At 30.8% G+C, this 12,401-nt stretch overlaps 1 protein-coding gene across 6 annotated transcripts in view; it reads right to left on the bottom strand.

The window, feature by feature from the left end:
* The window catches only part of LOC135125361 (zinc finger protein 517-like), an 82,328-nt gene that overhangs the window by 44,246 nt on the left and 25,681 nt on the right, over positions 1 to 12,401 (bottom strand). For 2 of the 6 annotated variants that reach the window (XR_010279869.1, XM_064050885.1), the window contains exon 1: positions 2,003 to 2,195. The exons of 3 other annotated variants lie outside the window; for them this stretch is intronic. The gene's annotated coding sequence lies outside the window, so the exon portion shown is untranslated. Of the gene's footprint in view, positions 1 to 1,791; positions 1,942 to 2,002; positions 2,196 to 12,401 lie in introns of those variants that run through there. One more of the 6 variants, XM_064050888.1, reaches the window with a different exon arrangement.

The raw sequence follows: 12,401 nt of genomic DNA, 5'->3' as shown, positions 1-12,401 counted from the left end.
ATTAAAAAAAAAGGTAAGTTGCGAAACGAAAAATATCTCGTCAAAATTTTCAAACACCACCGTCCTGATTTGACTTTTTTGGAAATATGTGCATAAAATAGCCTGATTTATGTTTTCAATTTTATGATTTTCGCAATTAATATTTCGAGTTAATGTTATTGGCAAAAATATGTCAAATTAAAAAAAAGAAGTTGGAAAATATTACTTGCTTAAAATGTCACGTCAAAATTTTTAAATTGTTTAAAACAGCCTGTTTTAAAAATACATTAACATCAGTTGCTCAAAATTTGTAGACAACCAAGCTTTCTAAAAACGGTCACAAAATTGCCTTGATTTTGATTTTTGGAATTATTAGAAATATATTGAATGTTACAAACAAAAAAAAATGTCAAAAATAAAAAATTAAACACAATATAAGTATATAAAATATGACTAGAATTACACATAACTACGAACTGTAACGGGTATTCCGTGCATGGAAATTCCTATTAAGGACAATTTTTCTTTAGACGATTTATGCGATATATTTAATTACTCTTTTTATTTTAAAAGATATAGTTGCTGCTTCCTTGCACACGGAAATGGATTAATACCTTAACGCCATTCACTATATCACACTTAATTATCCTGTAGATAGCAGGAATTTAGGAAAACTCCACCAGTTTATAAAAGAATTACAAAAATGTACACACACACAAAAGTTCATTCACGAAAACATGTAAATAAATCAAAATTAAATCATAATAACATCCGTCGCGGCATTGCATCAGAATTGAGGAAATGCATTTACAAATTGCAAATAAACACTGAAGATGAAAAGCGCTGCAATCCGAAACTTTATTAGCGTGCCTCACGCCACTTCTGCCTGACGTCCGGAAGCCAAACAGATATTTCAATTCCAGCTAAAGAGTCACCGATTAAGGACCAATCGCCGTTAAAATTAAATCTGACAACCGTATCTGTTATCTGACAGAGACTGATACGAACTAATAAAATTTGAGTTGCAGTAATCTAATTCGGTAAACAAATTCTGAGATAACCGGGAACGTCGTCAAAGTTGGGAGACAGTCCTGAAGGTGGAAGCTCGAAACGTTAAAGTGTGTCATAAACTCCATAGAATAAAATTTTGGTCTTTAAAAATGTTGAAATAAAACTAGAAAAATAAACAAAGTTGCATTTCTGCGTCCCTAGCAAACGCGGAGTTAAACAATCGAAAGATTTTATTGGAGTTTAACTGTCTTATTAAAGAGTATTAAAAATTAACCTCATTGTCAATTCTCGCGGCGACTTTGGTCGATTTTCTTGATGTATCCACCACGACGTATGAATTTTTCAGTGACATTTAAACTCGCTGACGTCAAGAGTGCACAAAATTTGCCGTCGGTTCGATATTCCACAATTTTTTTTTAATAATTAAAAATCGGTGAAACACCCTGTATATTCGAAAGTGTACGATTCGAAGAAGTAACGGTTTGAGTTTTCGCAATTCGGGCGATTGAGAGATTGTATTTTTGAACTTGAAACGACGCCGAGATTTAGAAATTTTGGCAAAGTTCAACGAATTTGGTTCTAATCTTGAGGTCAAATAAGGGTTTTCGTGTCGCCGAAAGTAGGACTTCCGCTTGCGAGTTTTGGAAGTCCTGTGAAAAATTCCGCCGCACTCGAACCGGAAGCGCAAAATCTGCCCATGATGTAACCGTTCGAGCGAATGCAAGCAACAATCGTGCCTTATCTCACGCAATTCGCACCAACGCAAATTCGGTCCCTCGCAAACACAAAATCCAGACTTACGATTGGCCGCCCGTCAAAACCTTCGAACTTATGACAGCGCGCTGACGTCACTCTCAAAAAACTCAGTTGCTGCAGGTTTTGGCGGTGCAATCCGCCGCTTACATAATCCATAACCTATACCATGTCACATGCCCGAACCGCCAACAGCCATAAATCCCACGATCCCAAGCGTACGACCTGTCAAGCAGAACAATCGCCAATCTCACGGTACCTTTCTGTCATTGATTATGCAATGCGTGCAACGCACTCGACCAAACTGCACAGCACTTCGAGGCGAGGACGAGTCCGGAACCGGAACTGCCGAACGAGACTTCGCAATGGCACACGTGACGGACGCCCTATGGGTGCATCGCAATGGTACTGGTACCAACGACCCGGCTTCGACTCAAGTCGCCGGCCAACTGTCTGAACGCAACGTCGCGGAACTCGGGACGGATCGCCGCCGCTCGCCCCCGCGGCCCCACCACCGGTGCATACGCAGGACGTCGCGACGGTGCATCGGCGGGGGCGGCGGGCGCCGGCCGCCGGTGCGTGATGAGAGCGGCGTTCGCGGAACCGGGAGCGTTTTCCACGGGAAACGCGAAAATCGCAGGAGGCGCACACTGGCCGCGATTAATTGCTACTCTCGGGTTTTGTCGACGTTTTATGACCCCTAGACTACGAAAAAATTATCTCGCGTTTCCGTCTGTCTGTCTGTCTGGCTGGCTGTACGTATATTAGGACGATCGTGTACATACAATTTTATGACTTGTTTTCGAAGAAATCTATTTTAAAATTATTTAAATGCCATACAACAATATACTTCTATAGTTGTGGTGTATGAATCCGCTTTGAGTTTTTCCCTAAGCGTCCAAATTGTCGCAACTAAAATTAATACAGTGTAATAGGTTTTTACCAATTTTTTTAAAGGATTGTTGGATTATTCAAATTTTCAATTTTTCGATTTTTCAATTTGTTATTTTTCAACTCTTCGATTTATTGAATTTTTGGAAAATTGAACAATAAAAAAATCCAAAAGATCGATTAATCGAAAAACTAAAAAATTGAAAGATCAAATGGTCGAAAAATTAAGAAATCCAAAAATCGAAGAACTGAAATACCAACAAATTGAAAATTAGAGAACTTGAAAGGTCTAAAAATTGAAAAATCGAAAAATCGAAAATTCTAAAACTCTAATAATTGAAAAATAGACAAATCGAAAAGTCGGGGACGAGAAAGACAAAATCGGAAATTTGAAAAATCGGGAAAGAGAGAAATCGAAAAAGAGAAATCCAAAAATCTAATAATCGAAAAATTGAAAAGCCAACAAGTTGAAAGATCGAATAGTCGAAAAATTAAGAAATCGATTGAAAATTGAAAATCAAAAAACCGAAAAATCTAAAAACCAAAACATCGTAAAATTCAGGTCTCAATTTCGGGATTTTTGGATTTTTGGATTTTTCAATATATCGTTTTTTCGACTTTTTGGAAGATTGAAAAATCGAAAAATCGAAAAATTCAGAAATCGTGAAATCGAGAAAACGAGAGTTTGAAAAATCGGGAAATCGGAAATTCGAATAAGCTGGAAAATCGAAAAACTAAAAAATCGAAAAATTGAAAAATCAAGAAATCAAAAATTGGAAAATTGGAAGATTGAAAAATCGAAAAAAGAGAGATCAAAAAATGGATAAACAAAAAATCTAATATTCGAAAAATCGAAAAACTGAAAAGTTGAAAGACCGGATTGTCGAAAAATTAAAAAATAAATCCATGAATCGAAAAATTGTCTGTTTTGAAAATTCGGGAAATTGAAAGATCTAAAAATCGAAAAATCGAAAATTTGTATAATAATCGAAAAATTGGGAAATGGGAAAATTAAAATACCGGAATAATTGAGGAATTGATAAAACACAAATTTCAGTTACTCGCTTTTTCAGTTTTTAGGTTTTGCAATTTTTCAATTTTCCAATGTCTTAATTTTTCGACTTTTTGAAAAATTTAAAAATCTAAAAATTGATAAATCGAAAAACCAAAAAATCTGAAAACCAAAAAACTTAACAATAAGATCTCAAATAATAGAAAAGTCGAAACATCGAGAAATCAAAAAATCGGGAAACTGAGATACCCAAAAATTGAAAAGTCGAGAAATCAAAAATGTACAAATTGAAAAATCGGAACACTGAAATGTCAAAAAATTGAAAATTTGAGAAATTAAAAGATTTGAAAACTAAGAACTGAAATTTAATAATAAAAAACTGGAACAACGGCTAATTAAAAAAATCGAAAAAGTGAGAAATCGAAAAATGAAAAATCGAAAAATTGAGGACAAGAAAAGCAAAAATCGGAAAGTCGAAAAAACGAAAAATCCGTTTCAATTGAAAAACCGCAAAAGTAAAAATCTGAAAAATCGAGAAACTAAAAAAATTTCAATTTCTCGATTTTTCAATTTTTAGGTTTTGCTCGTTTTCAATTTCTGGATTTTTGGATTTTTAGATTTTCTAGTGAATTGATTTTTCGACTTTTTGAAAGATTGAAAAATATAAAAACTGAAAAATCTAAAAATTCAGAAATCGTGAAATCGACGACAAATCAGAAATTCGAATAAACTAGAAAATAGAAAAATAGAAAAATTGAAAAATCTAAAATTTGAATAATCGAAAAATCGGGGATGAGAAAGCCAAAATCGAAAATTTGAAAAATGGAGAAATCGGAAAGTGGAAATATTGGAAAACTGAACAATAAAAAGAGAATTAAAATTCAAAAATCGATGAAATTTTGAGAAACTGAAATTTCTGTATCTTTCAATGTCTAGGTTTTGCGATTTTTCTATTTTCCAATGTCTTGACTTTTTGAAAAATTGAAAAATCTAAAAATTGATAATTCGAAAAACCAAAAAACTTAACAATAGGATCTCAAATAATAGAAAAGTCGAAACATCGAGAAATCAAAAAATCGGGAAACTGAGATACCCAAAAATTGAAAAGTCGAGAAACCAAAAATGTACAAATTGAAAAATCGGAACACTGAAATGTCAAAAAATTGAAAATTTGAGAAATTAAAAGATAAAACTAAGAACTAAAATTTAATAATAAAAAACTGGAACAACGGCTAATTAAAAAAATCGAAAAAGTGAGAAATCGAAAAATGAAAAATCTAAAAATTGAGGACAAGAAAAGCAAAAATCGGAAAGTCGAAAAATCTAAAAATCCGTTTGAATTGAAAAACCGCAAAAGTAAAAATCTGAAAAATCGAGAAACTAAAAAAATTTCAATTTCTCGATTTTTCAATTTTTAGGATTTGCTCCTTTTCAATTTCTGGATTTTTGGATTTTTAGATTTTCCAGTGAATTGATTTTTCGACTTTCTGAAAGATTGAAAAATATAAAAACTGAAAAATCTAAAAATCTAAAAATTCAGAAATCGTGAAATCGACAAATCGGAAATTCGAATAAACTAGACAATCGAAAAATTGAAAAATCTAAAATTTGAATAATCGAAAAATTGGAAATTTTGAGAAATTGAAATTTCTGTATCTTTCAATGTTTAGGTTTTGCGATTTTTCAATTTTCCAATGTCTTGATTTTTCGACTTTTGGAAAAATTGATAAATCGAAAAACCGAAAAATCTAAAAACCAAAAAATCGTAAAAATCAGAAACCATATAATAGAAAAGTCGAAACATCGATAAATCGAAAAATAGAGAAACTGAAATACCGAAAAAGTGAAAATTCGAGAAACCATAATTATTGTAACAATTGAAAAATCGGAACACTGAAAAATTGAAAGATCGAATACCCGAAGAAAATCCAGATAAATCCAGAAAATAAAATATCAAAAAACTGAAAATTCGAGAAATAAAAAAATTTGAAAACTGAAAAATCGAAACTTATCTAATCGAAAAGCTGGGAAATGACCAAAATAAAAAACTGTGACAACGAATAATTAATTGAAGAATCGAAAAATTGAAAAATCGAAAAATCCATTTGAATTAAAAAATCGCAAAAGTAAAAATTTGAAAAATCCAGAAACTAAAACATCGTAAATTTCAATTTCTCGATTTTTCAATTTTTATGATTTGCTCCTTTTCAATTTCTGGATTTTTGGATTTTTAGATTTTTCAGTGAATTGATTTTTCGACTTTTTGGAAGACTGAAAATATAAAAACTGAAAAATCTAAAAATCTAAAAATTCAGAAATCGTGAAATCGACAAATCGGGGATGAGAAAGACAAAATCGAAAATTTGAAAAATGGGGAAATCAGAAAATCGGAAAGTCGAAAAATTGGAAAACTGAACAATAAAAAGAGAAATAAAATTCAAAAATCGATGGAAATTTTGAGAAATTGATATTTTGTATCTTTCAATATTTAGGTTTTGCAGTTTTCCAATTTTCCGTTTGAATTGAAAAACTGCAAAAGTAAAAATTTGAAAAATCGAGAAACTTAAAAAACCGCAAATTTCAATTTCTCGATTTTTCAATTTTAAGGATTTGCTCCTTTTGAATTTCTGGATTTTTGGATTTTTAGATTTTTCAGTGAATTGATTTTTCGACTTTTTGAAACATTGAAAAATATAAAAACTGAAAAATCTAAAAATTCAGAAATCGTGAAATCCACAAATCGGGGATGAGAAAGACAAAATCGAAAATTTGAAAAATGGAGAAATCAGAAAATCGGAAAGTCGAAAAATTGGAAAATTGAACAATAAAAAGAGAAACAAAATTCAAAAATCGATGGAAATTTTGAGAAATTGAAATTTCTGTATCTTTCAATGTTTAGGTTTTGCAATTTTCCAATTTTCCATTTGAATTGAAAAACCGCAAAAGTAAAAATTTGAAAAATCGAGAAACTTAAAAAATCTCAAATTTCAATTTCTCGATTTTTCATTTTTTAGGATTTGCTCCTTTTCAATTTCTGGATTTTTGGATTTTTAGATTTTTCAGTGAATTGATTTTTCGACTTTTTAGAAGACTGAAAAATATAAAAACTGAAAAATCTAAAAATCTAAAAATTCAGAAATCGTGAAATCGACAAATCGGGGATGAGAAAGACAAAATCGAACATTTGAAAAATGGAGAAATCAGAAAATCGGAAAGTCGAAAATTTGGAAAATTGAACAGTAAAAAGAGAAATAAATTTCAAAAATCGATGGAAATTTTGAGAAATTGAAATTTCTGTATCTTTCAATGTTTAGGTTTTGCAATTTTTCAATTTTCCAATGTCTTGATTTTTCGACTTTTTGAAAAACCGAAAAATCTAAAAACCAAAAAATCGTAAAAATCAGACCTCATATATAATAGAAAGGTCGAAACATCCAGAAATCGAAAAATAGAGAAACTGAAATACGGAAAAAGTGAAAATTCGGGAAACCTTAATTATAAAAATTGAAAAATCGGAACAATGAAAAATTGAAAGATCGAATACCCGAAAAATTAAGAAATCGATAAATCCAGAAAATGAAATATCAAGAAACTGAAAATTCGAGAAATTAAAAAATTTGAAAACTGAAAAATCGAAACTTGGCTAATCGAAAAGCTGGGATATGAAAATAAAAAACTCAGACAACGAATAATTAATTGAAGAATCGAAAAATCCATTTGAATTAAAAAATCGCAAAAGTAAAAATTTGGAAAATCCAGAAACTTCAAAAATCGCAAATTTCTCTTGAAAGATTGAAAAATAAAAAAATAAGAAATCGAAAAATTCAAAAATCGTGAAATCCATAAATCGAAAGTTTGAAAAATCGAGAAATCGGAAATTCGAATAAACTGGAAAATCAAAAAACTGAAAAATCGGAAAATCAAAAAGAAAACTCCAAAGAACGATAAACACAAAAAACTCGAAATTGAAAGATCGAATAATCAAAAAATTAAGAAATCGAAAAATCGCGGAACAGAACAATTAAATAATTGAAAATTCAAGATACCGAAAGACCTAAAAATTGAAAAATCGAAAATTTATATAATCGAAAAATTGGGAAATAGAAAAATTAAATCATCGAGATAAATGGAACAATCGAAAAAGTGAAAAATCGAAATAAATCGAAAATTTGAATAACTGAAAACAAGAGAAACAGAATATGAAAAATCGAAACATCTAGGACATGAGGGACAAAAATCGACAAGTCGAAAAATCGGAAAATCCAGGAATTAAAAAACCGCAAATTTCAATTACCTACTCGATTTTTCAATTTTTAACTTTTGCAGTTTTTCAATTTTTGGACTTTTCAATTTTTTGACCTCTCGATTTTTCAATGTCTCGATTTTTAGACATTTTGATAGATAGAAAAATCCACAAATTGAAAAATCGAAAAACTCAGAAATCGTGAAATTGACAAATCGAGTTTGAAACATCGGGAAATCGGAAATTCGAATAAACTAGAAAATCGAAAAAAGAAAACTCCAAAAATCGATAAACAGAAAATACTCAAAATTGAAAGATCGGATAATAAAAAAATTAAGAAATCGAAAAATGGAAAATTCGCAGAACCGAAAAATTAAAAAGTTTAAAACCGTGGAATTAAAAAAATCAAAAAGAAAAATCAACCTGACCTGATCTAACCTAACTTGACCTCACCTAACCTGCCATGACGTGACAAGGATCGCATCACCGCTCTGACTATACATTCTTTAGACCAATTTTCCTAAGTTCTCATATTCGTATGTTGCGTGGTGTTTGAATTCTAACCCCACTTTTTTCGAAAAATTCGATTTCCCTCTCGAACAAAAAACCCGCTCTGTTTCGCCTCTCGCTTACTCCATGTTGCCTTTTTCTGACGGCACGTTATTATTATTAATTTCCCCGTCGCAAATGAACCGTTTATCGCCAGGTGGAACCTTCATCACTCGTCCATTTTTCTTCACCCAAAGAAGCGCTTAATTGAAAATATCGCGCGTTTTTTGCGCAGAAAAATGCCACCATTTCGATCGGATGGATTCCGCTAAATATTTAAACAAAAGATGTTTCCGAGAGCACATAAGCAGAAGCTGGCGGTTTACAGTTAGGACTTCTTCAAAGCGGATCGAATCGGCCGCTTTTTGTGAGATATGGGTAATTCCAGGGTCGGACAATCGCGATTTTCGCCTAGTTGGTTGCGGAGAAGGTAGAGTTTTTTGTGGTTCAGTGGAAGTTAATTCGGACGGGATTGTGTTCGAAGAAAAATGGTTGGGTTCGTGTTTCTGTGTTAAAATCTAGGTTTTACGTAAAGGTGCTTAGATAAGTTATTATCTTTGGCGAATCACACGTGGTTCGGTTTTTTTGTTTATCGAAAAGTACCAAAAATGGCAATATTATCTATTAGACACTAGTTTTTTTTCAGCTAATAGTGATAAGCGCTTGGAAATGATAGCATTGTTTAAGATCTGGAACAACATGTGGATTTAATTAGGATCCATTATTTACTTATTTTAGTTCTGGCCAAGTTTTTCCAGAAATTCTGTTTGGAAATTATTTTTTTTGTGGATTCTGGAAAAATTGTTGGAGACCTCAAAATTGTTTTTCCATAATTTTCGAAAACCGTCAAAAATTCATACATTGAAAATTTTGAATTTTTGAAAGGTTACCCAAAAATTCTCAAAAATTCTGGGGTACAAATCCCCACGAGCTGATTCGAAAAACAAAGTGTTAAAAGTTCCGGATCATAATTTTCTAAAAATTTAGGTTGGAAACGATTTTTTTATCTTGGGAATTATTTTTTTTCTCCTATTGATTCTGAAGAAATTGTTGGAATTTGGAAATGTACAAAGACATGGTCTTTCGGTAATTTTGGCAAACCGGTAAAAATTCATATCTACACCGAAAAATTGAGATTTTTGAAAAATTGACTAAAAATCGTCAAAAAATTCTAGGATATACTAAATCTCCACCAGCTAATTCCCAATTTCCAAGAAATGAAGTTGAAAATAAATTTTGCAAGTCGAAAACTACAAGAAATTGGTTTTCGGTAATTTTGAAATGGTATTTAAAATCTATAAAAAATTCATACATTGAAAAATTGAGTTTTTGAAAATTTGTCAAAAAATTCGCAAAAAATTCTGGGATATAGATCTCGAGGATCTAATTCGGAAAACATAAAGTGTAATTGGTTTCGGAGCAAGGATTTCAAAAAATTCGGCTTGATATTGATTTTTTTTATCTCAGAAATACTTTTTTATCGATTTTGACAAAGTTGATTGAATTTTTGAAGAAATAAAGCCGAAAATAAATTTTGCAAGTGCTCAAAAAAATGGCCAAAAATTTATACCTACATTGAAAATTTGAGATTTTTGAAAAAATTACGTAATATCCTTAAAACACTCTGAGATATCAATCTCGACGAGCTAATTCGAAAAACGTATTTTGTAATTGGTCCTGGACCAAGAATTTTCAAAACTTGGGCTTGGAAATGAATTTTTTTATCTCGAGAACCATTTTTTATAGATTCTGGAAACATTGTTCAAATTTTCCAAGAAATGAAGTTGACAAGAAATTTTACAAGTCGAAAACTACAAGAAATTGGTTTTTGGTAATTTTGAAATGGTATTTAAAAACTATAAAAAATTCAGACATTGAAAAATTGAGATTTTTGAAAAATTGTCAAAAACTCGCAAAAAATTCTGAGATATAGATTTCGAGGATCTAATTCGGAAAACATAAAGTGTAATTGGTTCCGGAACAAGGATTTCCAAAAATTCGGCTTGGTATTGATTTTTTTTATCTCAAAAATACTTTTTCATCGATTTTGACAGAGTCGATGGAATTTTTGAAGAAATAAAGCCGAAAATAAATTTTGCATGTCGAAATCTACAAGAAAATGTCTTGAGATAATTTTTGAATGGTGCTCAAAAAAATGGCCGAAAATTTATACCTACATTGAAAATTTGAGATTTTTGAAAAAATTACCTAATATCCTTAAAACACTCTGAGATATCAATCTCGACGAGCTAATTCGAAAAACGTATTTTGTAATTGGTCCTGGACTAAGAATTTTCAAAAATTGGGCTTGGAAATGAATGTTTTTATCTCGAAAACCATTTTATATAGATCCTGGAAACATTGTTCAAATTTTCCAAGAAATGAAGCTGACAAGAAATTTTACAAGTCAAAAACTATAAGAAATTGGTTTTCTGGAATTTTGGAATGGTATTTAAAAACTATAAAAAATTCATACATTGAGAAATTGAGATTTTTGAAAATTTGTTAAGAAATTCGCAAAAAATTCTGGGATATAGATCTCGAGGATCTAATTCGGAAAACATAAAGTGTAATTGCTTCCGGAGCAAGGATTTCCAAAAATTCGGCTTGGTATTGATTCTTTTTATCTCAAAAGTACTTTTTTATCGATTTTGACAAAGTCGATGGAATTTTTGAAGAAATAAAGCCCTGAAAATAAATTTTGCAAGTCGAAATCTACAAGAAAATGTCTTGAGGTAATTTTTGAATGGTGCTCAAAAAATGGCCAAAAATTTATACCTACATTGAAAATTTGAGATTTTTGAAAAAATTACATAATATCCTTAAAACACTCTGAGATATCAATCCCGACGAGCTAATTCGAAAAACGTATTTTGTAATTGATCCTGGACCAAGAATTTTCAAAAATTGGGCTTGGAAACGAATTTTTTTATCTCGAAAACACTTTTTTATAGATCCTGGAGACATTGTTCAAATTTTCCAAGAAATGAAGCTGACAAGAAATTTTACAAGTCGAAAACTGTAAGAAATTGGTTTACGGTAATTTTGGAATGGTATAAAAAATTCGTACATTGAAAAATTGAATATAGATCTCGAGGATCTAATTCGGAAAACATAAAGTGTAATTGGTTTCGGAGCAAGGATTTCCAAAAATTCGGCTTGGTATTGATTGTTTTTTATCTCAAAAATACTTTTTTATCGATTTTGACAAAGTCGATGGAATTTTTGAGGAAATAAAGCCGAAAATAAATTTTGCAAGTCGAAATCTACAAGAAAATGTCTTGAGATAATTTCTGAATGGTGCTCAAAAAAATGGCAAAAAATTTATACCTACATTGAAAATTTGAGATTTTTGAAAAAATTACATAATATCCTTAAAACACTCTGAGATATCAATCCCGACGAGCTAATTCAAAAAACGTATTTTGTAATTGGTCCTGGACCAAGAATTTTCAAAAATTGGGCTTGGAATGAATTTTTTATCTCGAAAACCCTTTTTTATAGATCCTGGAAACTTTGTTCAAATTTTCCAAGAAATGAAGCTGACAAGAAATTTTACAAGTCGAAAACTGTAAGAAATTGGGTTACGGTAATTTTGGAATGGTATAAAAAATTCGTGCATTAAAAAATTGAAATTTTTGAAAATTTGTCAAGAAATTCGCAAAAAATTCTGGCATATAGATTTCGAGGAGCTAATTCGAAAAAAAATAAAGTGTAATCGCTTCCGGAGCAAGGATTTCCAAAAATTCGGCTTGGTATTGATTGTTTTTTATCTCAAAAATACTTTTTTTTCGATTTTGACAAAGTCGATGGAATTTTTGAAGAAATAAAGCCGAAAATAAATTATGCAAGTCGAAATCTACAAGAAAATGTCTTGAGGTAATTTTTGAATAATGCTCAAAAAATGGCCAAAAATTTATACCTACATTGAAAATTTGAGATTTTTGAAAACATTACATAATA

This window comes from Zophobas morio, unplaced genomic scaffold, assembly GCF_036711695.1.
Source record: "Zophobas morio isolate AGI-343-1 ecotype UQ-CSIRO unplaced genomic scaffold, CSIRO_AGI_Zmor_V1 ptg000008l, whole genome shotgun sequence".
In the NCBI taxonomy this organism is placed as follows: domain Eukaryota; kingdom Metazoa; phylum Arthropoda; class Insecta; order Coleoptera; family Tenebrionidae; genus Zophobas; species Zophobas morio.
Note: the sequence above shows the minus strand (reverse complement) of the source record. Positions and strands in the feature narration are given on the sequence as shown.